The sequence below is a fragment of the Crocuta crocuta genome, unplaced genomic scaffold (assembly GCF_008692635.1).
Source record: "Crocuta crocuta isolate KB4526 unplaced genomic scaffold, BGI_CrCroc_1.0 scaffold1, whole genome shotgun sequence".
Classification (NCBI taxonomy): domain Eukaryota; kingdom Metazoa; phylum Chordata; class Mammalia; order Carnivora; family Hyaenidae; genus Crocuta; species Crocuta crocuta.
In genome coordinates, this window is record NW_027527930.1 from 4,845,980 (window position 1) to 4,853,814 (window position 7,835).

General features: G+C 36.1%; 1 long non-coding RNA gene across 1 annotated transcript in view; it reads right to left on the minus strand.

Moving 5' to 3' along the window:
* Positions 1-5,431, minus strand: part of LOC144220835 (uncharacterized) — a 35,038-nt gene extending 29,607 nt beyond the window's left edge. Inside the window, exons 1-2 of the long non-coding RNA XR_013331872.1 lie at positions 5,403-5,431; positions 3,586-3,660 (exon numbers count right to left, since the gene is read on the minus strand). This is a non-coding gene — a long non-coding RNA (uncharacterized LOC144220835). The remainder of the gene's footprint in view (positions 1-3,585; positions 3,661-5,402) is intronic.
* Positions 5,432-7,835: the final 2,404 nt, after the last annotated feature.

Sequence of the window (7,835 nt, forward strand, 5' to 3'; positions counted from 1 at the left end):
TAAGGTCAACCTGTTTCAAGGCAGTATGGACAAACTTGATGCCTCCACTCTGCCATCTAGTGGTAAGAAGTACCTCGCGCTGTATTGAGCTCCTGCTCTAGGCTCCACTTCTTTTCTTGAAGGCCTTTTCCACTCAGTACCTCATTTACTTCTTAAGGGGAAGCTGTGAGCTAGACAATTTTCTCTGTTTTGCTGATAAGGAAACTGAGTCCCAGATAGACTAAATGGCTACAAAATGAGGGAACTGGTATGTATTCCATATTCTGTAAGGTAGTATATACATAGTGTATTGGAAAATTCAGGGTAGTAATTGACTCTCTCACCAAACCCCAGGATAGATTAAGTAAAATATAGAAAAATCTTCACATGGTAACTGAAGAATGTAGCGCTCACAGAGAAAACATCACCTCAGTGACATTATAATGGCCTGAAAAAAGGACAAACATAAGAGTGTAAGAGGTGGGGATAAGCTTAGATAAAAACTAACTCAACTCTCTTACTTTATAGTTGAAGAAAGTGAAGACAAGAAATCCAAGTGGCTCTTCCCGGTTCAAAGATGAGTTAATGTGAGAACCAAACATCTGTCTCCTTTGTTTGAGTTTTTAACAAAAGAAATCAATTACTTATATTTAAACATTTCTGGAAGGAGGGACAGATGGTAAGAAAAGAGAAAGAAGAAAGGATGTGAGAAAGAAAACCTAAAACTAATTTCTCGCAATCTGCACTCTAGGTCACTGTTATTATGAAAATAACAGTAGCATAATCAGAATGAATTGGAACACCTGTAAAAAAAGATAGAGTTTCAGTTTTTAGAGGTCAAGCCTCATTCTTTTAACCCTCACACTTTGGAATGTATATAACCATATTTATAACAATGTAATTACAATGGGAAAACTGGAAGCACCCACTTGCCCAACAATAAGGAATCAGTTACATGAATTATGGTATGTATCTAATCAGTAAAGCTATGCAATCATTTAAATTATACTTTATTAAAAATTTACAAAAAGAGGAAACTGTTCACAATAAAACATTGAGGAAAATATAAAAGTAAACTGCATACAATTCTAATTTTGTGTTTTAAAAGTAGATGTGATGAAAATAAGCCAAAATATTAGAAATTATTACCTCTGAAATATTTTAAGTACTTTTAATTTTCATCTTATACTTCTCTGTATTTTCTAGATTTTTCTGAAATGTACATTTATAGATTCTATTTATAATCCTACAGAGAAAAACTTTAAGCTACAGCTACTGTATGACAATATGCACTGTTGTCAAAAATGTAGAAATGATGGTTAATCTAATGTTCTGGCAAGAAAACATAGTACATTTTAGGGTGCAGTTTGACAGTATGGTCCAAAACTCAACAAGCAGTTTCCTGGGATATTATCCTAAGACAATTTGAAAGACATGTGTTAGAGTTTAAAACATTTGCCTCTTAGAAAATAATAGGATACACAGACGACATGTTTCTTAACAACCCCTGCAGTCTGGACAGCAAAACCTCATCAAACATCTTAATATTTTTTAGCAATCATAAAGTATTGAAGCAAGCTGGATAAAATAAGACCATAAATAGTCTCATGTGAATTCTAGTCAGATTTTATGCAAAATAAAATTGCCCCAAACATTGTAAAATATTTTTGGTTTACAAAGCTTTTTGGATTTCAGAAATATAGACTAGAGAATGTGGTCTCAAAATGAAGATATGTCCATCACTACAGTTTTTATTACATCACTAAATGTAGATTACTAATGGATTACTTAAAAGGACACTATAGAGGGGCACCTGAGTGGCTCGGTTGGCTAAGCTTGATTTCGGCTCACATCATAATCTCATGGTTCGTAGATTCAAGCCTCACATCAGGCTTCATGATGACAGCATGGAACCTGCTTGGGATTCTCTCCCTTTCTCTTTTTCTCTGCCTCTCTTTCTCTCTCTCTCTCAAAATAAAAAAACTTTTTTTTAAAAAAAAGGAAACTATGGAATAATATTTGTCTACTGAAAGAATGATATCAATCTGTAGTCATTGGAATAGAAAGATCTTCACAACATATTTTTGAGTAAAAAGTTGGTTGCAAAAATGGATCTTGCTTTATTAGGATTTATTATGATTTTTGCCTCTAGGATGACGGAGTAGACATTCTTTTCCTTATTTCTCCTACTAAGAAAAACTAAAAACCCTGTACATTATAAATAAAACAAACATAAAAAGACTCTGAAAAAGTCAGACAACTTGAGGACATTAGGACCCAGAAATGACACAGTGGTGAGGTCCCTGAACTTTCTTTTGCCTCATCTCAGATTTGGAGCAGAAAAAGCCAACAATCCAATACTGTTAATGGCTGCACAAAAAATACCCTCAACAAATATCTACTCTCTCTAGCCAAAGCACCAGGAAAGGGGCAACCAATCAAGAATAAAACTTTTAGGCAAATACCTCTCTCCTCCAGCCAAACAAAAAAGAAAACGTGTGATCTCACCACTACTCATGCCAGTAAAAGTGGAATGGGACTCTAGACTTCGAGTTTCATGAGGCTGTAATGAAGCTCTCCAATACCCCACCAAGTATTAGAAAAGGTCAAATAAGGAGCTGGGACCTTTCTCTTTGCTGGCTGATAATGAGGCCCACCCACTACAATGACAGTAGGTATCATGTGGGGAATCTATCCCCATCTTCCTCCAGCAGTATTGAGTCACCCCTTATCTCTCTCTAGGAGGCCTAGAAGAGACTCAGGTCTTACACAGCCGCTCACTCAGCAGTAACTAGGCTACCCCTGCCGAGGAGTCAGTGGAGACCACAGAGGAGCCAGAATTCCCACCCCTGCCCAGCATCAAGGAAAAGTAGCACCACTACTGGGTATCAGCATAGATGCAGTGGGGAACCTGGGCTTCTATCTCCACCTAGCATAAGGCTGTAATGAGGTGGAGTCACCCTTCCCCAGCTGAAGCAGTATCCAAAAAGTCAGTTAAAACAGAAATTTTAAATAAGACACAGCATACAGAACATAATATTCCGAGTTTTTTCTTAGTAAAAAAATTACTCATACCAAGAATGAAGAAAATCTCAAACTAAATGAAAAAGACAATAAATCGATGCCAATACTGACATGACAAAGATGTTACAATTATCTAACAAAGTGACAGAAAAAGAGAGGAAAGAAAGCACGGTTGAAAATGTACCTGAAAAAATAATGGCTGAAAATTCCAAAATTTAGCCAGAAATATCAACCTATAGATTTAAGAAGATGAATGAATACCAAATAGTAAAATAATAAAGAAAATTCCCACCAAGAGACAGACTAAGTTCAAATAGAATATATTCCAGTGATGCAAGTCTGGTTTAATAGTTGAAAATCAATCAATATAATCTATATCAGTAGACTAAAGAAAATCATATATGTTAATTGATTCAGAAGAAGCATTTGGCAAAATTTAATACCAGTTCGTGATTTAAAAAACAAACCTCAGAAAACTAAGAATAGAGTAAGAATAGAGTAACTTCCTAAACTTGTAAACAGAGTATCTACAAAAATCCTACTGCTCACATGATACTCAATAGTGAAGACTGAATGCTTTACCTCTGAGATCAGATAATAGGCAAGGATGTCTGCTCCCAGCACTCTCATTTAACATAGTTCTGCAGGTTCTAGTCACTGCAGTAAAACAAGAGGAAAAAATTAAAAGGTATGCAGATTGGGGAAAGGAGGAAATAATGTAAAATAGTGCAGTCACTCTGGAAAACAGTTTAGCAATTTCTATAAAAACTAAACATGTAACTACCATATGACTCAGCAGTTGCAATCCTGGGTATTTATTGCAGAAAGATGGAAATTCATGTTGACAAAAAAAAAAAAACCTGTACACTAATGTTTATGATAGCTTTATTTGTAATAGCCAGAAACTAGAAACAATCCAGACATTTTTCAACAAGTGATTGATTAAACAAATGATTACATCCAAATGGTGGAATACTACTTAGTGATAAAAAGGAATAAAAACTACTGGTACATGCAACAACTTTGGTAAATCTCTACAGAATCATTCTGATGGAACAGCCAACCTTAAAAGGTTATATACTACATGATTCCATTTATATAACATTGACAAAATTATAGAAATGGAGAACATATTTAGTGGTCATCAGGGGTTAAGTAGGAAGTGGAGGGTGGGGGAAAACTGGTGTAACTATAAACTGGCAATATGAGGTATCCTTGTGGGAATGGAAATGTTCTCTATCATGACTGCAATGTCACTATCGTGGCTGTAATATTGTACATTTACAATATGTTACCACTGAGATAAACAAGGTAAAATGTACAAGGGATCTCTCTGCAATACTTCTCACAACTGCATGTCAACCTACAATTATGCTAAAATTAAAAAGCTTAACTAAAAATGGCTTCAGAATGCATTATGTATGCTTTCACTTATGGAAAATTAAATATATCTGCATAGTCATTTGTGCAATCAAGTGGTCTGAATGTGCTTACCAAACTGTTCATAGTAATTGTCCTTGGGTGTGGGATTTCAAGGAATCTTGCTATTTTCTTTTTGAAAAGTTAAAGTGTTATATGAGTAATATGCATAATACATAAATATTCTTACTGTAAAATAATGGAAATGAAAATTAAAGCAAATCTTCTCCCAAGTAACTTTCCTCCCCAAAGGTAATAATTGTTAACAATTTGGTTTGTATTCTTCCAGACACAACTCTATAATTACAAACATATGTGAATATACATATATGTACATATATATATATTAGGATCATGTACAATAAATAGAATTATAGCTGTAATTCTGTTGCTTGTTTAAAAAATTATGACTTGAAGATACTTCTATGTCTGCAAATACTCAAAACTACTTGATCTTTTTAATCAGAACATAATTGTCCATAATTAATCTAATTAGTCCAGAAAAGCTTAGATTATTTTCCATTTTTTATAATTATGAACAATACCATATACACATTCTTACAGACATAAAAATACTTCTATAGGATAAATTCTTAGAGATGAAAGTGCTAGTGGAAAATATACATTTATTTTAGAGAAAGAAACTACCAAATTTCCCTCTAAAAAAGCTAGACTAAATATACACCTTCCAACAGCATATGAAATATCTCTTTCAGAATATACTAACACAGAATATTATCAATCCGAGCTGTTTAATTTTTAAAATTGTACTCAGAAATGGCAAATAATAAATGATATTAAGATATTTTTTCACCCCAAGTAAGACAAAAAATAACCTGACTTCATTTCACTTCCTTCCTACCCTCCCCCACCCATTCTGCCAGCATCCATATTAGAAATCATCTGTGATTTAAATTTCTAGTTGTTATTATTTTTGTCAGATGCACCAAACATTGAGACTTTATTAGATTCATGGGTACCTTTGCTCTCCAGTGTTACTTGCATCCAGTGTCTTCCTCTTTGTTTTACTTCCTTTTGCTTTTACTAGAATACAGCCTCAAGCAATTCTTTCAAATGGAATCTGTGGGTGGAAAATTTTCTAAGCATGGCCAAAAGTATCCTTAGCCTTCACTCATGAATGCGACTTTGACTGGGAATAGAATTCTTCGTTTAAAATAATTTTGTCTCAGAATTTTGAAGACCTTATTTCTTTGTTTCTAATACTCAGTATTGCTTAATAAAAGCCCGATGGCAACCTGTTCGCCACTCACTTGCATTTAAGCAGCTATCTGTGAAAGCTTTTAGACATCTCTTATCCTTGGAGATCTAACATTTCACTAGTGTCTAGTTGTAGGTCTCTTTTTATATATCCTGCTTAGCACTGCATGGTCCTTTCAACCTAAAGACTTCTTGCTTTCTCCAGATCTGGACATTTTTTCCTCTTATTTAATTGATCCCTTTTTCCCGTCTGTTCTCTCCCCACTTTCCTGGGACATTGCTATTGCCTGGGTATGGGTATTCAAGGTCTATATTCTATTCCTTTTAATGTTTTTCTCATAGTTTCTATAGAAACAGAATAAAGTCCCCTGCCTCCCTACCGAAGAGGTCCACATAATGTTATCCAGAGTCTAAATACATGGCCTTACATGAGAAAAAGGACTTCACAGCTGTGATTAAGTTAAGGATCTTGAGATGGGAAGACTATCTTCAGATATCTGGGTGGGCCCAAGAAGGAGGCAGTAGTGCCGGAACCAGAGACAAGGCAACAACAGAAGCAGAGAGCAGAGACACAGGAGAGAAACACTTGAAGATACTGTGTCACTGGCTTTGAAGACAGAGGAAGGAGCCAAAGCCAAAGAACGCAGGTGCCGCTAAAAGCTAGAAAAGATTCTCTCCTAGAGCTCCCAGAAGGAAGGCAGCCCTTCCAACACCTTGATTTTAAGATTCTGACCTCCACAATTGTAAGATAATAAATTTGGGCTGTTTTAGGCCATTTGTAACAGCAGCAATAGGAAACTAATGCCCTTTCTAATTAACCCTGTGTTATTTTGCATTGCATTCTGTAAGAACTACCCTCTTCATATGGTATACTGAGTTGGTTTTCAGCTCTGTCCTTTCAGCCATTTAACCTATCATTTGAAATGTCTTGTTTTTGTGAGGATTGTTTTTTTGTTTTGTTTTGTTTTGTTTTAATGTTTATTATTATTGAGACATAGAAAACACAGCATGAGTGGAGGAAGGGCAGAGAGAGAAGACACAGAATCCAAAACAGGCTCCAGGCTCTGAGCTGTCAGCACAGAGCCCGACGCAGGGCACGAACCCACAAACCATGAGATCATGACCTGAGCCGAAGTTGGACACTCAACCAACTGAGCCACCCAGGTGCCCCTAGTGAGGATTGCTTTTATTTGCAAGAACTCTGATTGTCCACCCTTCAGGGGATTATTTGTTTTTTACAGATGCATTGTACATTGAAATTAGGAATATTAATTGTGCTTACTGTTTACTCCTCTAGTAACTCCATTTCCTCAATGTTAGTTTTTCCATTCGTGAATTTGGCAGCTCTTGTGATATTAGTTTCCCTTAAATGCACAGCAATTCTCAGGGTTTGCTCTTCGTTATATTTGAGAATCTCATTCACCTAAATGATAGTCCTGGTCACTCTGCCCAGTCCCTGATAATTGTAGGAAGAGAACAATAAAGACAGCTTGACAGAATGAATATAGTTTACCATTTGAGTCTAGGGAATTCTTTCCATTGATCATGAGGTGATAGGAAAAATGAAGGCCAGTGCAGCACGGGTGCTAACAATCAGAGTAGATGCCAGTCAGTGTGTTATGCTCCCTGGGGCCTGCTGGAGGAGACAGCTCCACCCCTTCCCTGCAAGAAGTCCTAAGTTGCCTGGACTCCCCATCCTCTTCAGAAAGCTGCACTTCTGTGTCTATCTTGGGGCAAATGCAAGAGTAAGTTTTTCCCCTTTTATTATTTCTTAGGTAATGCATGTGTGTCTATATGCACATGCACTTCTGTATTTGGGTCTGAGTCTTCCTTTTCTCCTCTTGTAGGCATCCGAGTTATTTCCTAATTTGCTTCTATTTAGCCTCCTGTTTCTAATTCAAACTCTAGGGGTGCCTGGGGGGCTCAGGTCATGATCCTGTAGTTTGTTGAGTTCAAGTCCCATGTCAGGTTCTGCACTGATGGCTCAGATCCTGGAGGCTGCTTAGGATTCTGTGTCTCCCTTTCTACCTGCCCCTTCCTTGCTCACGTAAGTGCTCTCTCTCTCTCTCAAAAATAAATAAACATTTAAAAAAATCTAATTCAAATTCTAAACTTATAAAATTTGACTTACTTCATCGTGACCAACATAAGATATAAACCACTATTTTATTTCAAGTAAAGAATCTTATATAACA